This window comes from Anomaloglossus baeobatrachus, chromosome 6, assembly GCF_048569485.1.
Source record: "Anomaloglossus baeobatrachus isolate aAnoBae1 chromosome 6, aAnoBae1.hap1, whole genome shotgun sequence".
Lineage (NCBI taxonomy): Eukaryota > Metazoa > Chordata > Amphibia > Anura > Aromobatidae > Anomaloglossus > Anomaloglossus baeobatrachus.
Window position 1 is genome coordinate 97440343 of NC_134358.1, and position 20313 is coordinate 97460655.

At 43.6% G+C, this 20313-nt stretch overlaps 1 protein-coding gene across 5 annotated transcripts in view; it reads right to left on the reverse strand.

Annotated features, from left to right (window-relative positions):
* Positions 1 to 20313, reverse strand: part of RALYL (RALY RNA binding protein like) — a 952779-nt gene that overhangs the window by 269374 nt on the left and 663092 nt on the right. The window lies entirely within an intron of this gene.

A 20313-nucleotide genomic window follows, 5' to 3' on the forward strand; every position in this document is an offset into this window, starting at 1 on the left:
CTGCTCACTAATGTTCTTGGTTTTCCAAGAGAGTGGTCCAAAACGTTAAAAAAAAGAGTTCACAAGTATTGATGGGTGAGTGTATTCAGCACTGATTGTTACTGGATTGATCATTGTGGTGCTCAAGTATTCACAGAGCTCAGAAGAGTATCGTGGGTGCCCGGATGCTTCGTCTGTGACACAACAACCACAACGCACAAGCTGGCTTCACTGTATGGTGTGAGCAACCACTCCAGGGAGAACCAGTCGCAGTCTATGAACAGCTTTCCAGAGGGATAAAAGAATGTTTTCGGACGTAGTGTGACCATAAAAATGGAAACTCCACCCTCCCTCCTGCCGCAAATGTTCTGTTTATGGCTGGCTGTATGTGGACGCAGACCTGAACAGGGCAATCATTGACTTTCCATAATGCTTGCTACTCGTATGGAGCTCATGTGAACGTCTGACTAGCTCAAATCGAGTAATGAACATTTAAGCATTTTAGTGCTTGACCATCACTAATCACAACATTACACAAACAAGGAAAGGGACACAAAAATACAATGACATTGAATGTTCCTAGAGATTAGAGATGAGCGGACCCGTGGAAGGTTGGGGGTTGCCGGATTCAGCCGGACTCTAAATAATAGTTCAGTTTAGAATCCGGACTTTACCTGAACTTGATCCTGGAGCCCAACCTCATTGGAAGTCACTGATAAGGTAGTTCGGGTCTCTGCCCACATCCAGCCAGCCATAAACAGAGCATTTTTGGGGGAGGGAGGGTGGGGATTTTTTTTTTAAACACACTACATCCAAAACATTGTTTTTACCACCATTAAGAGCCATTTAGAGACTGCAAGCGGCTCGCACTGGGCCAAGCTCCGAGTGTACCCGAGTACAGCGATGCTTAATTGAGTGGTCAGCATACGTATAGCACCCGAACTTCGAACTCAGACACTGATGTTTTTTTAAATTCCATGTTCGGTATGAACTCTGAACGTTACAGCTCGGATTCACTCATTTCTAGTAGATATATATTTGGAAGCAAAAGCTCACAAATCGAGTGCCACCAGAATCATGAGAAGGCAAGTGGTCAAAAACCGTCAAGTAACTGCGAAAGCCCTGCCACTAGATTGAGTGGCAGCAAGTACTGAGATTTCAGTTTGCACAGTGAGGTGGATACTAAACTAAGGTCTCCATGTCTTAACTCCAAGATGTAACTTCTGCTGACCCAAAAGCACTATAAAAATTGGCTCCAATTACTTACATCGGCAACACAGAAAAGAATAAATCTAAGTTCAAGCATTAGGATCTTTGAGAGCTTTGTTTTCAAAAGTGATTAGGGTCTGAGATGTTGGAGCCCCAGCAATCATACATCGACCACCTGTCCTGTTGACCAAGTCGTCAGGGACCTTAACTGGCCTAGGACACATGCATCCACTTGGAGTGGTGCACAGCAGGTATCATCACTCGTCACACAGGTCATGACATTAATTAATTATAACAGGATAACCTATAAGCAATGACCAAACAGTGGTCATCTCCAAATCACAATGGAGAAGTCTACTGCTGAATGTCCTCTGGAACTGTGTAACCATTTTGCTTTACTAACTGTATGTTCAACTTTGATGCCACGTTATTATGATATCATGAAACTTTTACAATCTCTCTACAGAGGAAATAAGTCCCAAAGTGGAGGCTTCCTTGTATGTGATCAGCATTGGGCTCATTTATCTGCTCTATACTTACAGCCAATTTCTCTTTATTATCTGTCACTCTGTATTAGCCCCTGGGCAGCTTAGCATGCAGGGATAATAATGTTTCACAAGGTTACACTTGAAATATGGTTTACCTCCAACATAAAATGTCTTCTAACCTAAGCGCTAGGCATTTCAATAGGTCCTTACGACTTATTCCATTTGCTTTTAATTGTGCTATTGCTAAGATCCAATTTCTAATATAATATAATAGGTGTTAATGTAGTATTGCAATTATATGGGTGGATCCACATAAAGCCAGCAATTGTAATATTCCTTAAAAAATGAACAAAAATAATTAAAAATAGATCCTCTGTGGTCAGAAGCTAGTTGCCCAAATAGATGATTAGACAAGAGTCTATTCTATACCATTGTTATATATTTTTAATTATTTTTGTTGCTGCTTTTTGCTGCTCGTGTTTTTAATCTGAACAATAAACCTAACATTTTATGGATTATTATGAGTTTTGGCTTTTATGTGGATCTACCCATATTACTACTTTTTGCCGTCAACCAGACAGGTGAGCTGATGAGTTTGTATGTTCTCCCCGTGTTTGCGTGGGTTTCCTCCGGGTACTCCGGTTTCCTCCCACACTCCAAAGACATACAGATAGGGACTCTAGATTGTGAGCCCTAATGGGGACAGTGTTGCCAATGTATGTAAAGCGCTGTGGAATTAACAGCGCTATATAAATGAATAAAATTATAATTATTATTATCCCTTTTTTATTACTAGTTTTGCTATTATGTACAAGTGCATCTCAATAAATTATAATATCATCAAAAAGTTATTTTATTTCAGTAATTCAATACAAAAATGGAAACACATATATTATATAGAGTCATTACAAACAGAGTGATCTATTTCACGTGTTTATTTCTGTTAATGTTAATTTTTATGGCTTACAGCTATTGAAAACCCAAAGTCATCTCAGAAAGGTAGAATAATTACCATAAAACTCCTGCAAAGGTTTCCTAAGTGTTTAAAATTGTCCCTTAGTCTGCTTCAGTAGGCTACACAATCATGGGGAATACTGCTGATTTGACAGATGAGATGTAAAGAAGGCAGTCATTGACACACTCCACAAGGAGGGTAAGCCACAAAAGGTTAAAGAAGTTGGCTGTTCATAGAGTGCTGTATCCAAGCATATTAATGGAAGGTTGAGTGGAAGGAAAAAGTGTGGTAGAAAAAGGTGCACAAGCATCGAGAATAACCACTGCCTTGATAGGATTGTTAAGAAAAGGCCATTCAAAAATTTGGGGAAGATTCACAAGGAGTGGACTGCTGCTGGCATCAGTGCTTCAAGAGCCACCACACACAGACATATCCAGGACATGGGCTACAAGTGACGCATTCCTTGTGTCAAGCCACTCATGACCAATAGACAAAGCATCTTACCTGAGCCAAGGAGAAAAAGAACTGGATTGTTGCTCAGTGGTCCAAGGTTATGTTTTCAGATGAAAGTAAATTATGCATTTCATTTGGAAATCACGGTCCCAGAGTCAGGAGGAAGAGTGGAGAGGCCACAATCCAAGCTGCTGAGGTCTAGTGTGAAGTTTCCACAATCAGTGATGGGTTGGGGAGCCATGACATCTTTTGGTGTAGGTCCACTGTGTTTTATCAAGACCAAAGTCAGTGCAGCCATCTACCAGGAAATTTTAGAGCACTTCATGCTTCCCTCTTCCGACAAGCTTATTGGAGATGGAAATTTCATTTTCCAGCAGGACTTGGCACCTGTCCACAATGCTAGAAGTACCAATACCTGGTTTAATAACCCCAGTATCACTGTGCTTGATTGGCCAGCAAATTCGCCTGACCTATGGGTAATAGGGTATTGTCAAGAGGAAGATGAGAGACACCAGACCTAACAATGCAGACGAGTTGAAGGCTGCTATCAAAGCAACCAGGGCTTCCATAACACCTCAGCAGTGCCACAGGCTGATCGCCTCCATGCCACGCCACATTGATGCAGTAAAAAGAAGCCCTAACCAAGTATTGAGACATTTACTGTACAGACTTTTCAGTAGGCGCCAAAATTTCTGAGTTTAAAATTATTTTTTCAGTTGGTCTTATATGATATTCTAATTATCTGAGATAATGACTTTTGGGTTTTCATTGGCTGAAAGCCATAACCATCAACATTAATATAAATAAACATTTGAAACAGATCCCTCTGTGTGTAACGACTCTATATAATATATAGGAATAGCTCCCTCTGTGTGTAACGACTCTATATAATATGTGCGCTTCCCTTTTTGTATTGAATTAGTGAAATAAATTAATTTTTTGATGATATTCTAATTTATTGAGATGTCCGTGTATCTAGACTTAAAGACAACCTGTCATGTTGGGGAAAGCTATAAACCTGCAGCTATAACGTTAAAGAGGTATTCCTGTCTTCAAAATCCTATCCCAATATTAAATAGGTAGAGTATTATTATTAGCAAATTCCTCCAATTAGAAATGTAGTATACTACATGTCTCTTTCCTTGTGTGTCGGGCATTGCTGGTAAGGTATGCATGGTTACGTCTAGAGATGAGCGAACTGGCCGTGGTTCGGCTCGAGTTCGGTTCGTCGAACGGAGATCTCGTTCGAGTTCACTGTAGCAACAAGTGAACAAGTCCTGCACTGCCTGCCCTCAGATTACCTCCAAGTTCAGTAGCTCACGTGCTGATGACTGCCATGTAGCGCTGGTTTGCAGGCGCAGCGTGCTGGTCGGTATTGAGCAGCTAGGAGATCCAACAACAGGAAGATGAAAAATCGACCGCAAACAGCTGCTATGCCAAACAATTTCTTTTTTATTCAAGCGTTCTTTTCATCGGTGCAGATAAAAATGCGGGAGGTGACTAGGATGCGAGTCCCTCCAAAGGACGACGGCCGTTTCGTCTGTAAGCCAGACTTCTACGGGTCCACGTCGGGGAATGGCCGCACGCACCTTATAAAGGGGAGTGCATCCAGGCCACATCACCGCACATTAAAAACAGAGGAATGCACACATGATAGTGATTAACATAAGTGCAGACAACACATCCCATTTAAAACATGGTCATACAATCAATGTGACACACATTTCAAAAACAAACATGAAAACAGGGGAAAAAAAAAAAAAAAAAGGAAAAAATTCACCTGAAAGGTACAGAGGCATTTATCAATGTCATATCAATACATAACCCATTATGTTCATATTATTCTTTTTAATGACATAACCACTCATTTATCAAAAGATCCAAAATGAATCCATCACTCGAAAATAATTTGCAAAAAATCAGTTTTATGCAAGCCGGTATTATAAGAATACCGCTAGGTCGTTACGGTCATTCAAACCCAGGTTTCCCTGCGCTCCAAATTTTATTATCATACTTGCTTCTTTACGTAGCAATAACTTATGGAGATCGCCCCCTTGTGGAGGCAGGGAAACCTGGACTAGTCCTGCAAAGCGCAAGATGTTGGGATTACCTTCATGTCCTGTGCGAATGTGTTCTATTAGCCTAGGAGAACCTTTACCTGTGGAAATCGATTTATAGTGCTCCCTAAAGCGTATGTACATGCACCTTATTGTCTTCCCTATATAAAATCTTCCACAGGGGCATACAATCACATAAACCACATACTTCGTCTTGCAGGAAATAAACTGCCTGACCTGGTGAGAAAAGGAACCAATTTGAAGAGATGTACCAGTGAGATGTAAGGCGCAAAACTTGCAGTGACCGCAGCGAAAATTCCCAACGGGCGAACATTTCTCGAGCCATGTGGACTGACAGGTCACCCTGTTTTTCACCAGCAGATCTCTCAAATTATTACACCGTCTATAAGAGACTAGGGGTCCTGCATCTGTCATACTCTTTAGATCCGGGTCGTTGGCAAGGATATGCCAATTCTTTTTTATGGCTTTTTTTATTACTCCATCTAAGGGGCCAAACCTAAAACTGAACATAAACCTATTTACGGCATTGTTCGTTTTTCTCACCTTTTTTGCCTTTGCCTGACTATGTGACAATTTTCCAATACCAGAAGATTGGCTGACCCATAGATTTTCAGAACTCTCAGAACACGCCTTCTCATACGCAGAATCAATTAATGTACTAGGGTAACCCCGTGCCAATAACCTTGATCTTAAATCCCCAGCTTGTTCTTCAAAAATCTCTTTTACATTATTGATCCTCCTTAGTCTCAAAAACTGAGAGTAGGGTAAAGCTACTTTAGTATGAGTGGGGTGGGCACTCTGAAAGTGCAGTAACGAGTTAGAGGCAGTTGGTTTCCTATACATCCTTGTCAATATTAACCCTTCTTTCACTTCTACCTCTATATCCAAAAATGTTATAACATTGTCTCCAAAACATGATGTAAACGACATATTCATGGTGTTTGTACTATTAAGGTAGGTGACAAAACCTGTGAACTCCTCCTCTGTACCATCCCACACCATGATTATGTCGTCCACATATCTGAGGAACAACTTCACGTGCTTGAGAAATGGGTTTGTGCTAACGAAAACGTATACGCTCTCAAAAAAACCCAAAAAAATATTAGCCATAGCGCACGATACGGGGGTACCCATTGCAGTACCCCCGCACTGGACGTACCATTTATCCAGGAACATGAATGCGTTTTTTGAAAGCACAAAATTCAAAGCTTCACCTACAAAATCGCAATACAACTGCGTTTTTCCACTGCGAGCCACTGTCTCCCTCACTGCCTGTACACCCAGGTTCTGGGGTATCCGTGTATACAGGCTTTCCACATCGATGGACACAAGATTAAACCCCTCCTGCCAATCAAAACCTCTCAACAAAGATATAAAATCGTTACTATCCTTCACATAGGAAGGGATTCTTTCCATCAGAGGCCTCAATAACCAATCAAGATAGTGGGACAACGGCTCAGTTAACGAACCGATGCCAGCCACTATCGGGCGGCCAGGGGGGTTGACACTATCTTTGTGTATCTTAGGTATAGCATACCAATGGGGTTTTGTGGGAAATTCTGGAATTAATTTTTCGACCTGAGTGCTAGTGAGAAAACCGAGTGTTACATATCTCCCCAATAAGCGTGTTAATTGCTTCTTATACTCAGTAATGGGGTTAGATTGTAAGGGAGTGTATGTATCACGATCCTGCAGATGCCTTAAGCATTCTTTAATATAAGCGGTGCGCGTTAACAACACAATATTACCGCCTTTATCCGCTTGGCGGAATACTGTGTCATTCCACGTGCGCATTATTTTTACCGCTGCCGCTTCTCCCTCATTAAGATTATTATCCATTTTGGGATATAGCAATGCCTCCACATCCTTGACAACTGCTTCCTGAAACACATCAATTAAATTACCATGGGCCACCGGGGGGAAAAAATTAGATTTCACCCCCTTAGTGAATCTACCACATTCATTAGTGTCACCACCTGGGTCAAAAGGCTTTTCGCCCTCGGGGTCATTCAGACTCAACAGCAAACCAGCGGCCTGGGTTACAGTGGAGTCAAAAGCCCCCGTGATATCCCAATCGCACCCCTCAGTTGTGCAAGGTTGGTGACCCTCAGGGACTATAGTCGAAGTGGTCGACGTCTGGTGAAAAAACTTATGCAAGTGCATTTTCCTTGTGGCTTTATATAAATCAATTCTGAATTCAGAAAAATCAAACTCTTCTGGCACGCAAAAATTTAAACCTCTAGATAGGACGGCTACCATATCATCGGTCAACACATGTTCAGACAGGTTAACAACATTATTGGCAGAAGGAGAGAGAGAGGGTGACAAATATTCTAATTCTTCCATGAGACAAATTTTCTCTTGTGACCTCTTCCCCTTGTGCCTCTTCCTGCCCCCCCTACGGATGCGTTTCCTAAAGGGGCAGGATTTGGCCCAACTTGAGGGGTCACCGTTCTAGAGGGGCCTGGAACCACATCCTCAGAGCCACTGGACTCCGATTCAGTGGTCCAGTACCCTCTTTCCTGGTTACCCAATTTTTTGTTTTTTATATAAGGTTTTCTTTTATAATTTTTAGTGCGATCTTTTGTCCAACAGAAAATTTGTCCCATTTCGTAATCTTTTTTATCTCTCATAAACTTTTCTCTTTTTTTAATTTTAATCTCTGTCTGAGTGTCAATCAATTTTTTGTCCAAATTCTGTATGAATGTTAACCATACACCCTCAGTGACACGTGAACGAGTGTCTTTTTTCAAAACGTCCAGCTGTATGTTCAGAGCTGAATATTCCTCCTCATTTTTCTTCAAGACCAGCTGTAGCAGCCTCATGGAACAATCATGCTGAATGCTCTCCCATTCTTTAGTAAAGTTTTTATCATCTTGAAAATGGGACAATGTTTTTATCACTCGGAGGCCCCTAGGGACCCTGCCGCAATCAACATAAGACTGTAACGACTTTATAGTCCAAAATAGACGCACCTCTCTGTCAGAGAGGGAATATATCTTATTTTCGAGTGTTTTAATGCCAAGTACCTCAGTGTCCTTTTTTAGATTGCATTCCTCTGTTTTTAATGTGCGGTGATGTGGCCTGGATGCACTCCCCTTTATAAGGGGAGTGCATCCAGTTTTTTGACCCCTGAAAAAATTATGTGGGCTTCGCCATATTTTTGTATGCTAGCCAGGTACAGCAGGCAGGTACGGCTGCCCCAAACCCCCAGTTGCCTATTTGTACCCGGCTGGGAACCAAAAATAAAGGGAAGCCCTTTTTTTATTTCATGAATTTCATGAAATAATTAGAAAACAATTAGGCAACCGCGGCTCCGGGAATCACATAATCGGAGCCCTGTTGCTATGGTAACGCGTCTGTCACCGCCAGCAGCACTGATCTCTGACGGAGTGAAGGCTGCACGCTGCTTCCCCCATGCAGCAGTGATGGAGCAGAGCTGCATTTGTTGAACGAGAAAGACAGAAGACTATGGATCGTGGAGGGCCATTTTTGTGTCCAGCCAGGTACAACTAGGCAGCTGGGGATTGGAATCCGCAGCACAGGTTGGCCTGAGCTTTCTGGGCCCCACTGCTGCGAATTGCAGTCTGCAGCCGCCTCAGAAAATGGCACTTTCATAGAAGCACCATCTTCTGGCGCTGTATCCAACTCTTCCAGCAACTGCCTGCTATACCTGGCTAGCATACAAAAATATGGCGAAGTCCACGTCCTTTTTTTGAAAAATAAAAAATGCTTCCCTGGATTTTCCATTGCCAGTGAAGGTAACACCAAGCAGTGGGGGTTAGCAGCCAGTAGCTGCTTGGATTATCCTTAGCTAGCAACACAAAAAATGCAGCGGGAGCCCATATATATTTTTTTTAAACTGTCAGTACTAACAAAAAAAAAATTGACAAAAGAAATTTATTTGAAAAAACAGTCCCCAAAACATTTCCTCTTTCACCAATTTATTGTAAGAAAAAAAATAAAGGGGTCCCACGACGACTCTAGACCGTCTAGAATATGGGGGGGAGACACTCAGGGAACGTATCCCCCATTTTCTAGGAGTGCAGACCCTTCATGTGAGGAGTGTGGGTGCAATGAATCTGCACTCACTCTCCCCGGGTCCACAGCAGCAGAGTCCATGTCGTAATGGTTGCTACCAAAGCTGCAATGCCCTGCTCATGAGGTAAGGGCATGCCTAATCAGGAGAACTATTCTACATTTCCAAATATTGGTATTTGCTGATATTATTGCTATTCCACCTACTCTATATTTGGGATAGGATCTTGGAGATGGAATACCCCTTTAAGTCCAGTTATCCAGCTGAATGAATACTTAACAACAGAGCTCGCTATTTAGATGTGTTTTCTTGTGGCGTATAACGGACTCTCATGTTTGGTAGTCGTTCAGCAGGGAAACTATAAAAGCAAATCCCTCCATTTGGAAATGTAGTATATAGCTATCCTGATCAATTATGTTCCTTACCTCATGAGCAGGGCATTGCAGTAATAATAATAATTTATTCATTTATATAGCGTTATTAATTCCATAGCGCTGTATGTCTTTGGAGTGTGGGAGGAAACCGGAGTACCCGGAGGAAACCCACGCAAACACAGGGAGAACATACAAACTCCTTGCAGATGGTGCCCTTGGTGAGAATTGAACCCAGGACCTCAGCGCTGCAAGACTGCAGTGCTAACCACTGAGCCACCGTGCCGCCCATTTAGCTTACAGATGCATAACCACCACTCACTGTGTCTGAACACAGGAAGCTGAGCTGACAGCCGCTCGGTGCATGTGGCAGCGTCTATTGTGAAGGAGAGGGCCATGGGGGGATCAACGCTGCACAGGTACCGTGGGACACCGGAGAACACCGGTGGGGTTAAAGGGGGTGACCTGGCAGGGCCTGGCGAGGAGTTTTCTGTCGCATGTGTCATGGCACATGCGACAGAAATCAGAGGAGTAGGGTGAATGCGGCCGGCGCGCTGCTGTGCGCACGGCCATCTTGGATTTCTGGGAGGGCATCAGGGGGGGCACTTTGGCGACACCGGGGGACCGGAGGGGACCGGGGAGGAGATTTATCATGTTTGTTCATGCCAGATGGGAGATAAATAATTTTTTACCGGCGCTGTCATTTACTGTAACGTGATCATCGGTATACGGTGTATACCTGTGATCACGTGAGCGGGGACCGGAAAAACCGTCCTGAATCATGATCTCCAGGGTCTCAGCTAGCCCTTAAACCCCGGAGATTTTCTGACGCTGGGGGGCGTTATTCACTTATTTCTGCCTGCTGTTTATAAACGGCAGATCAGAATAAGGCTACATTCACACGACCGATCCATTTTTGTGGTCTGCAAAAAACAGTCCGTTTTTTTTCACGGGTGCATCCATGTGGCATCCGTTTCCGTTCTGTAGACGGTCCGTATGTCATCTGTTTGTCATCCGTGTGCCTTCCGTTTTTTTTGTGTACTGCAAAAAAACTGAAGGAGGGAAAATACATAAATTTACCCAGGATCCTTAGCTTCAACCTACATGAGGCGGTCACATGTTCACTCCAGTGCCATTTTCTACTGCTTTTCACAGCGTAGAGCGCTCTGGTGATTTTCCTGTGCTTGTACACTTCATATCAGTCTTTTCTGTCATTATAATGGCAGAAAGACACATAATGTCCCACTCTCCTGCATTTTGTAATTTTGCACCCTTTGGTGCCTTTCATGTGGCACTAAGGGGGGCTTAGCTTTGTATTTAGCCAAAAAAATGAAAAAACAAAATGACGTAGGGTTCCCCCTATTTTTGTAGCCAGCTAGGGTAAAGCAGACGGCTGCAGCCTGCAGACCACAGTTGGCAGCCTCACCTTGGCTGGTAATCCAAAACTGAGGGCACCCCACGCTGTTATTTTAAATTAAATAAATAATTAAAAAAAAAAAACACGTAGGGGTCCCCCCAAAATTGGATCACCAGCCAAGGTAAAGCAGACAGCTGGGGTCTGATATTCTCAGACTAGGGAGGTCCATGGTTATTGGACTCTCCCCAGCCTAAAAATAGTAGGCCGCAGCCACCCCAGAAGTGGCGCATCCATTAGATGCGCCAATCCTGGTGCTTCGCCCCAGCTCATCCCATGCCCTGGTGCGGTGGCAAACGGGGTAATATATGGGGTTAATACCAGATGTGTAATGTCACCTGGCACCAAGCCCTGGGGTTGGTGAGGTCAGGCATCTATCAGATACCCGACATCACCAACCCAGTCAGTAATAAAAAAAAATAGACGAAAAACACATTTTTATTTGAAAAAACACTCCCCAATACATTCCCTTTTTAACCAATTTATTAGAAAGAAAAACAAATCCAGGTCTGGTGTAATCCAAGGGGTTGCCATGACGATCCACACTGTCCCAGTCAATGAAGAGCAGGATGTTCCCCATTGGCTGGGAGAGCAGTGGAGTGACCTGAGCTAACATCAATGGGTCAGCCCAGGTCACTGCAGGGGATGACAAGTGCTGCTGTCAGCAAGGTACATTACCTGCGCTGATCTCCTGCACTGCTGACAGCACCTGTCACTGAGTTCAATGACAGCCGCCTTCACAGCCAAGTATCGCGAGAGGCCCGTGACGTCACCGCTAGACAGTCTCAGGTTGGAAGTGAGAGAAGGTGATGTGCAAGCGGTGGCCATGGAGGACAATGACAGCGCTGAGGTCGGGACTTCATCACCGCAGGTAAGCCGAGCGGGACCATGTGTGCAGAGTGCCAGGAGGACGTCAGTGTCGTGGACTGCATGGCTGGGGACGTGTGTGTGTGTGTGTGTGTGTGTGTGAGTGTGTGTGTACATGCCGCGTGCAGGAGTGGGCGGAGTGAGCTGAGCGGGGAAGTGTGGGCTTCCTGCACGTAACTAGGATAAACATCGGGTTACTAACCAAAGCGCTTTGCTTGGATACCCGATGTTTATCTTGGTTATTAGCTTCTGGCAGGCTGCCAGCGATGGCTCCTGCATACTGTAGCGGTAAAAAGCCCTGCCTTTTTGCTGCTAGAACTGTTCTCGAACGTATCTAGAACTATCGAGCTTTAGCAAAAAGCTCGAGTTCTAGTTCGAACTAGAACAGCCCCCAAAATCACTCGAGCCACGAACTGGAGAACCTCGAACAGCGAACCGTGCTCAACTCTAGTTACGTCCACTCATATTGGGACAGTTAGTTAATTGCTCATGGTCATAACCATGGATACCTAAGCTGCAATGCCCTGCACATGAGGAAAGAGATAAGGCTATAGTAGGAGAACTATACTACATCTCTAATTGGAGGAATTTGCTAATATTATTATTATTCCTACTACATATTGGTAAAGGATCTTGGAGATGGGAATAACACTTTACTCTTCAGTTTAATAACATTAAAAAGGCGCTGGGTCACTGAGCTGCTCCTAGGAGAAAATAAATTGTATTCCTTCCGGGAGCTGCTGGCTTTCAGTCATATAGGCATGAGCATTGTGCATGGAGCAGAAGTCGATCTTATGCTTCCTCACTTTATTCAAGACACCTGAGCAGAGCCCTGTTCCTTGATTCCAGAGACCTAATCTCAAGATCGCAGGGGTCCCCAGCAGAGATAAGTCATCCCCAGTCCCTTGGATAAATGATAAGACAACATTTTCGAAATAAGCCTTTAATTATTTCTGTATCACGTGAATCAGTATGTAGCATTTCTTTTTGGGGGTGGTGGGAGGAGTGGGGAGTGGGTGAGTTGTCTGTTATTTCCCACTCTCTTGTTAGACAAACTGCACATAGGCATACCATAGGGATGGGCTTGTAGTTTAGGCAAATCATTTGACAATGGCAGGAGCACTATGTGCCGCCCCTGTGCCAGCAGCCGCCGTTGCTCCGGTCCGGACCCGCTGTGTGTGTCTGTGGCTCGAGGGATCCTCCGGACCCGGGGGTCACGCGGACAAGCCGAATAAAAAGTGGGACGTAGATGTACAGGCTGGGCCGTATTAAGTTCGTGACGCCACCCACGATGTGTTGTGAGGTGGGACACCACCGCTGCTGTTGTGGGGCACCCGGGGGAGATGTAGTGGCAGCTGGATGTTAACCCCTCCGTGGGTAGGGATGGTTGCCCAGGGGCCCAGAGTCTTTGTGCAGTGTACAGCAATGGCAAGGGCTGGCGCACCCGAGCAAGCAGGGGGATGTTTGGTTACTCACAGTAAATGAATCACACGAGTCTTTTGGTAAACCAAGGTGCTGGTGGCCGCCCGCCGCGGCCGGTTGCATTCATGTCCCCCACCCGGGCTGGTGGTTGCTGTCCTTTTTTCTCTGCACTTGTTTTGTGTATGGTGGACTGCCTGGTCTGGAACTCAGGAGTCCGCTCCCAGCTGGTTGTGGCCTAAGGAGCCGTGCCCGCAGACGCCGCAGATCTATGGGCCCTGGCGGTGGCCTTATTCCTATCGGTAGGGCCGTTGTCTTCTTAAGGGACTTTGGGTGGGACAGGACCTATAATCCTGCCCTCAATTGGTTAATTAGCTAGGCCACTGGTTTCGGTGCTGACTTCAGGGTCCGAGTACCCCCTCTGTGCTATGGTTTCCGGGTCAGTTCTCCATGTCGGTACCGGCGGGCTATAACCCTGTCCCGGTCCACCTCGGAGCTGCCGAACCGTCTTCCCGTCTCCTGCTGACGGAGACCACCGTCTTCTATCTAGCCAAAGGCACCAGGGCTCTGACCCTGGCATCGTTCAACTTGAACTTCTTCTGTTGGAGCTACACCTAGCTCCAGCCCACACTCCTCTCAATTTGAACTACAACGACTGTTTGATTTCCCGCCTCGGGCTGGCTAGACCCCTAGGTGGGCATGTCCAACTGCCTGATCCCGCCCACTGGTGTGCCTATCTTTCCCTAAGGGGGCTGACTAGGGTTTCAGGTAGGCTGTGTGTTACCTAGGTGAGGGAAGGTGTTCTGCGGGGGCCTATTTGTGACTACCTGGTTTTGCCAGGGTGTCACAAGTACATGATGGTACCTGGAAAAAAACAGAATGTCCAGCTCGTCTAGGCGTGACAGAATGCTGATGAGGAATATCCCACACTAACGTACCAACCAATCTTTTGGAGTACATGCACATGTTGAGATTTTTTTGCAAGTTTGTTGACAGGAAAAAAAACAGTGTAAAATATGTGCGTTTTTAAAATGCATTTTTACCTGTAATTTTTTTTTTAGAATTTATTTGAATGGATGACAAATGCTGAACGTTCACTTTGCTGGCACTTTATCTATGAAGCACACATGAAAAAGAAAAAATGCAGCAAAAATGTATTGTGTGAAGAATCCCTTATACAGAAGGAGAATCGGGATAGATCCTGGACACATTACCCTAGTATGTGCATCAAAAGCAGTTTTACTTGTTATAGAGAGTGATGGCAGCAAGACTGTGGCCTAAGGTTTGTTACCTAATCATGTCATAATGGTGTATGAGCAAACGTTTTCCAATGATTTCATTCAGCCCACTATTTTAGTATTGCAGTGAAGGCCTTGATTTTACTTGAGAATGAAATGACCCTGAGGTTTCTTAGGTAATGAAACCTTCATTGTCACAACAGGGTCTCATAAGTCGTACTGATAACTGCATGCTGCGGAAAGTTGCGATGTTTCTGTAAAAATCTATTTCCCGTCCTCAGTCACTGACTGTGATCATCCCATAAACGCCCTGTAGGAGTCTTATCTTATATAACTCTGTCAGCTTATAACGATATGGACATTACAGGTATCAGACTCCCATATGTCAGCAGAACTAAAGCAGAAAACTTAGAAAAGAATCAATCCCTACTTTGTGAATCAGAACTTGCATGCAATAACTTAATTACATGGTGCTAGAGCTCTTCTTCCTTGCTTTGCTCACACTAGATTCTGAGTAGTGATGAGTGAGCACTACCATGCTCGGGTGCTCAGTACTCATAACTAGTGATGAGCGGGCACTACCATGCTCAGGTGCTCAGTACTCATAACTAGTGATGAGCGGGCACTACCATGCTCGGGTGCTCAATACTCATAACTAGTGATGAGCGGGCACTACCATGCTCAGGTGCTCAGTACTCATAACTAGTGATGAGCGGGCACTACCATGCTCGGGTGCTCAGTACTCATAACTAGTGATGAGCGGGCACTACCATGCTCGGGTGCTCAGTACTCATAACTAGTGATGAGCGAGCACTACCATGCTCAGGTGCTCGGTACTCGTAACTATTGATGAGCGAGCACTACCATGCTCGGGTTCCCAGTACTCGTAACTAGTGATGACCAAGCACTACCATGTACAAGTGCTCAGTATTCGTCACGAGCAGTCGAATGCTCGGACAGGCTCAACTCGAGAATCTGGAAGATTTCCTGGAAAAATACTCGAGTCCCCCGTTGAGTTCCATTATACTAGGTACTTGAGTTGCGCCCATCCGAGCTTCCAACCACTCGATTGGGGTGCTCGGGTACTTGCAGTGCTTGGCTGAGTATCATGGGTGCTCATATGTTTGATCTGTGAAACAAGAACACAAAGCACAGGCTCCCTTATGTAAATGATGGGAGCCAGCACCCCAGTGAGAGCCATTTGCAGTCTCTGAATGGCTCTCATTGGGGTTAAAACAACAATTTTGGTTGTAGTATTGAAGGAAGTTCATGGTGTCATGCCAAATTAGACATGGCCACCATGATTTCTAGTAAACAGTAAAAAGAAAAACACAACACATAGAATTTTTGTTTACTAGAAATAAAACAAAAAAAGCATTTAGAGACTCCATCTTTATTATAAATAAATTCTTAGTCCGATGTAGTCCACAGGGAGAGCAGTGTCTGCTCTGTTTAATCGCTCTGTACAGACAAGCGTCTATACAGAGCGAAAAGTAGGGAGAGCAATGTCTGTTCTGCTTCACTGCTCTGTAAAGACAAGCATCCATACAGAGCGAGAAGCAGGGAGAGCAATGCCAGCTCTGCTTCATCGGTCTGTACAGACAAGCATCTATACAGAGCGAGAAGCAAAGAGAGAGCAATGTCAGCACTAATTCATCGCTCTGTACAGCAAAGCGTCTATACAGAGCAAGAAGCAGGGAGAGCAATGGCAGCTCTGCTTCATCGCTCTGTACAGATAAGCGTCTACTCAGAGCGAGAAGCAGGCTGACAGTGATAGTCAAAGTTCAATCGAGTCCATGGCTCGGGTGAACCCTGACATCACCGCAAATACGGCCTAAAAAAGCTGAAGACTGTCGAGTGACGAGCAGTGCAGTGAATACCACCGGAAATTAATGATCAGACCAGGAGGCAGAAGCGGCCAGGAGACAGCGGCTGAGCGGGTCTGCAAGACACGTCACGGGACTGGTAAGTGTAATGACAATGTTTATTATTAACTATATTCTTTACTTTACAGACCCGCTGCCCCATCCCATAACTGTGAAGTCCAAGGTCGGGGTTCAGACGTAAGATTGCGTTATCTTCGGCCTCGAACTTCAACTTTACAAAATGTTCGGGCGAGGCTCCCAATCTCGAACCACGGGTGGAGGGGGGGGGGGGGGTTCGCCTATCACTACATTTGAGGGCTTGCAGGGCAAGTTGTATTTTTAAATGACAATATTCATTTGACCACATAATCTACTGGAAAACAGTAAAACTAATTCCAAGTGTGGTGAAATTGCAAAATGTTTACAAATCTGACATAGTTTTTTGGGAATTGTTAGAATAATTGTTGTCCTGATCTGGAAAGATCATCCTCAGCAGTACAATTACGACGATACCAACCTTCTCACTTGGAAAAAAAAATTGGAAATTTGTAAAATAAATATTTTTTTGATTGTGTTGTTATTTTCCAAGACCAGTAACGTTTTCATTTTTCAGTCAATGGGGAAAGGCTTATTTTTTTCCAGAGATATGACATTTTTATTTATACGATTTTGTGATACATATGACATCCTATTCGCTTCTAACAGCATTTTTTTGCGGTGTTATGGTGAACAAAAACACATAATTTTTGCTTTTTTTCATTTTTTTTCTGTTAACGGTGTTTACTGATCAGGTTGATTAACCCCTTCACGACCGGCCGATTTTTCGCTTTCCGTTTTTTTTTTCGCCATTCTTTTTCTGAGAGACGTAACTTTTTTATTTTTCAGTCAATATGGTCATGTGAGGGCTCATTTTTTGTGGAACGAGCTGTACTTTTAAATGAAACCATCAGTTTTACCATATAGTGTACTGGAAAACTGCAAAAAAATTCCAAATGCAGAAAAATTGCAAAAAAAGTGCGATAGCACTATAGTTTTTGAGATATTTTATTCACTGTGTTCATTATATGGTAAAACTGATGTGTGGGTGTGATGCCTCAGGTCCGTGCGAGATCGTCGACACCAAACATGTATAGGTTTACTTTTATATAAGGGGTTAAAAAAAATCAAAAGTTTGTCCGAAAAAAGGGGCGCACGTTTTACGCCATATTCCAAGACCCGTAGCGTTCTCATTTTTCGGGATCTATGGCTCAGTGATGGCTTATTTTTTGCGTCTCGAGCTGACGTTTTTAACGGTACCATTTTTGCGCAGATGCTACATTTTGATCGCCTCTTATTGCATTTTGCGCAAAAGTTGTGGTGACAAAAAAGTCATTTTGGCGTTTGAAATTTTTTTGCCGCTACGCCGTATACTGATCAGATTAATTGATTTTATATTTTGATAGATCGGGCGTTTCTGAACGCGGCGATACCAAATGTGTATATATTTTTTATTTTTTTAACCCTTTAATTTTCAATGGGGCGAATGGGGGGTGATTTGAACTTTTAGGTTTTTTTTTTTTTTAATTTTTTAAAACTTTTTTTAACTTTTTTTTTTATTTTACTAGTCCCCCTAGGGGGCTATTGCGATCAGCAATCCGATCGCTCTGCACTATCTGCTGATCACAGCTACATAGCTGTAAACTGCAGATACGCTCACTTTCTTTTTCACTGTGCCGCGAAAGTGAAAGCAATTCATAGTACAGGAGTCATCACATGACCCTGTGCTACCATGACAACTACCGGAAGTCACGTGATCGTGTCACGTGACTTCCGGTATCGGGCGATAAGTAAAAGTTTACCGTGATCACGCTTATAATGGCGCTGTCCCATATTGACAGCGCCATTTAAGGGGTTAAACGGCATGAGCAGATAATGATTCTGCTCGTGCCTAGCAGGCACACATCTCAGCTGTGAAAATCAGCTGAGATGTGTGCCGATCGCAGCATGCTGCCGCAGGCAGACCGCGGGCAGTAACGTTATGACCGCTAGGACGTAATTTTACTGCCAGCGGTCGTTAAGGGGTTAATTTTATATTTTAATAGATTTGACATTTTTGGATGTTCTGATACTACATATGTGTATTTTTTCACTTTTTATATATTTTTTATTTGGAGGAAAAGGTTGCATTTAAAAAAATTAAGTTTTTATTTTTTTTCTTATACTTTTGAAAACTTTTATACTTTACTGTATTTGTTAGTTGACCTAAACCTTTGATCATCTGATCACTTGTGCTATATACAGCAATACAAGAGTACTGCTGTATGTAGCAAAAATCATGGTCTCCTTTGAAGCTCAGTCCAAGGTCGTGATAATAGGTCACTGCGCTAATGGCCACACTAAATGACTCGCCCCCCCACTTGTGCGAAATCAATGCCATTGTCAGAGATTGATAGCAGCAGTTAATAAGTTAACAGTGTTGGGCGGAGCTCAGTTTCATCCGTGACTGTTAGGCCAGAATCACACTTGTGAGAGACTCGCATCGCATCACCCGGCATGGCCACACACTCTCCAGACAGGAGTGGGATGGCAGCATGTATTTCTATGCAGGTGAGAAGCTCCTGTCCGGAGAGCATCAGGCTGTGCCGGGTGATGCGATGCGAGACTCGCGCGAGTCTCTCACAAGTGTGACTCCAGCCTTAGAGGCAGATTCTGGCTGTGTGTAACCAGCTCCAAAGTGGTAAGGAGTTAATTCATTATAAGCAGGCTCAGACTGGCCCACAGGAGAACCGGAGAATCCTCTGGTGGGCCCCTTTTCGGTAGAGTATTACCTCCTAACATGATCAGTAGCTGGCACAATACACTTGTTTCACTATGTACAGACAAAGGAAGATCTCATCATTTATTTTACAAACTACCAAGTATATTATCATATAGAAGCATAGATAGATTTGTGAATGTAATTTTTGCATGTAGTTGATCAGTGGGCCCCTAGAGTCAATGTTATTGGTGGGCACCTGCCACTCCAGTCTGACACTGTATAAGTGACATGAATACAGATCGAACTGGCACTTTCAGGTTTCAGAGGTTGAACACAGGGATGGGGAGTGTTTTGTGGTGGGAACCACTTCCAAACGTGGTCTGAAGACTGTTTACCCATGACTCTGCAGTGAGAATTTGCCATTAGGGCAATTTTTTTTGCAATTTTTAGACTAATTTTAACATCAAATTTATGGCATGTAGAGTGGCAAAAATTTGATATAAAATTAGTTAAAACCTCGCAGATTAACATCCAATTAATAACACATTAGAATCTTGAAAAGGAACTTGAAGACTTACCTCTTTTGACAAGCCTGCAGTCTACTATACCACTGTACAACCAGCTCTGCCCCTACCTACTGAATCCTCACCCATCCCCGGTAGACTGTGAGCCCTCGCGGGCAGGGTCCTGTCTCCTCCCGTACCTGTCGATTTTGTATTGTTCAGGATTATTGTACTTGTTTTATTATATATACCCCTTTTCTCTTGTAAAGCACCATGGAATAAATGGCGCTATAATAATAATAGCAATAATAATAATAATAATAATAATAATTTCCTCCTATTTAGAGCATGCTCATACATAAAGTAAACAAGGTACTCTTTTTTCCTGTTTTTATTTTTTTTTTCATTATGTGTTCCAATGGTGTCTGCATTAAATTAGGCAATAGTAATTTGCTTAATACGTTGCCTTTTTTGTTGAGTTTTGCCATTTTTTATGTGTTTTTGGTGCAGATTTAAAACATTTTTTATATATTTTTTTAGAGCAATTCTGCACCTAAAAATGTAATTGGGGAACAAAACGTACCAAAAAGAGAAAATTAATTCTGCAGCGTCCTTAGAGCACAATTATACACTACAGTTTGTAGACTCACTCGAAGGACTGTCTGCTTTTGGATAATTTATATTTATACCACGAGCAC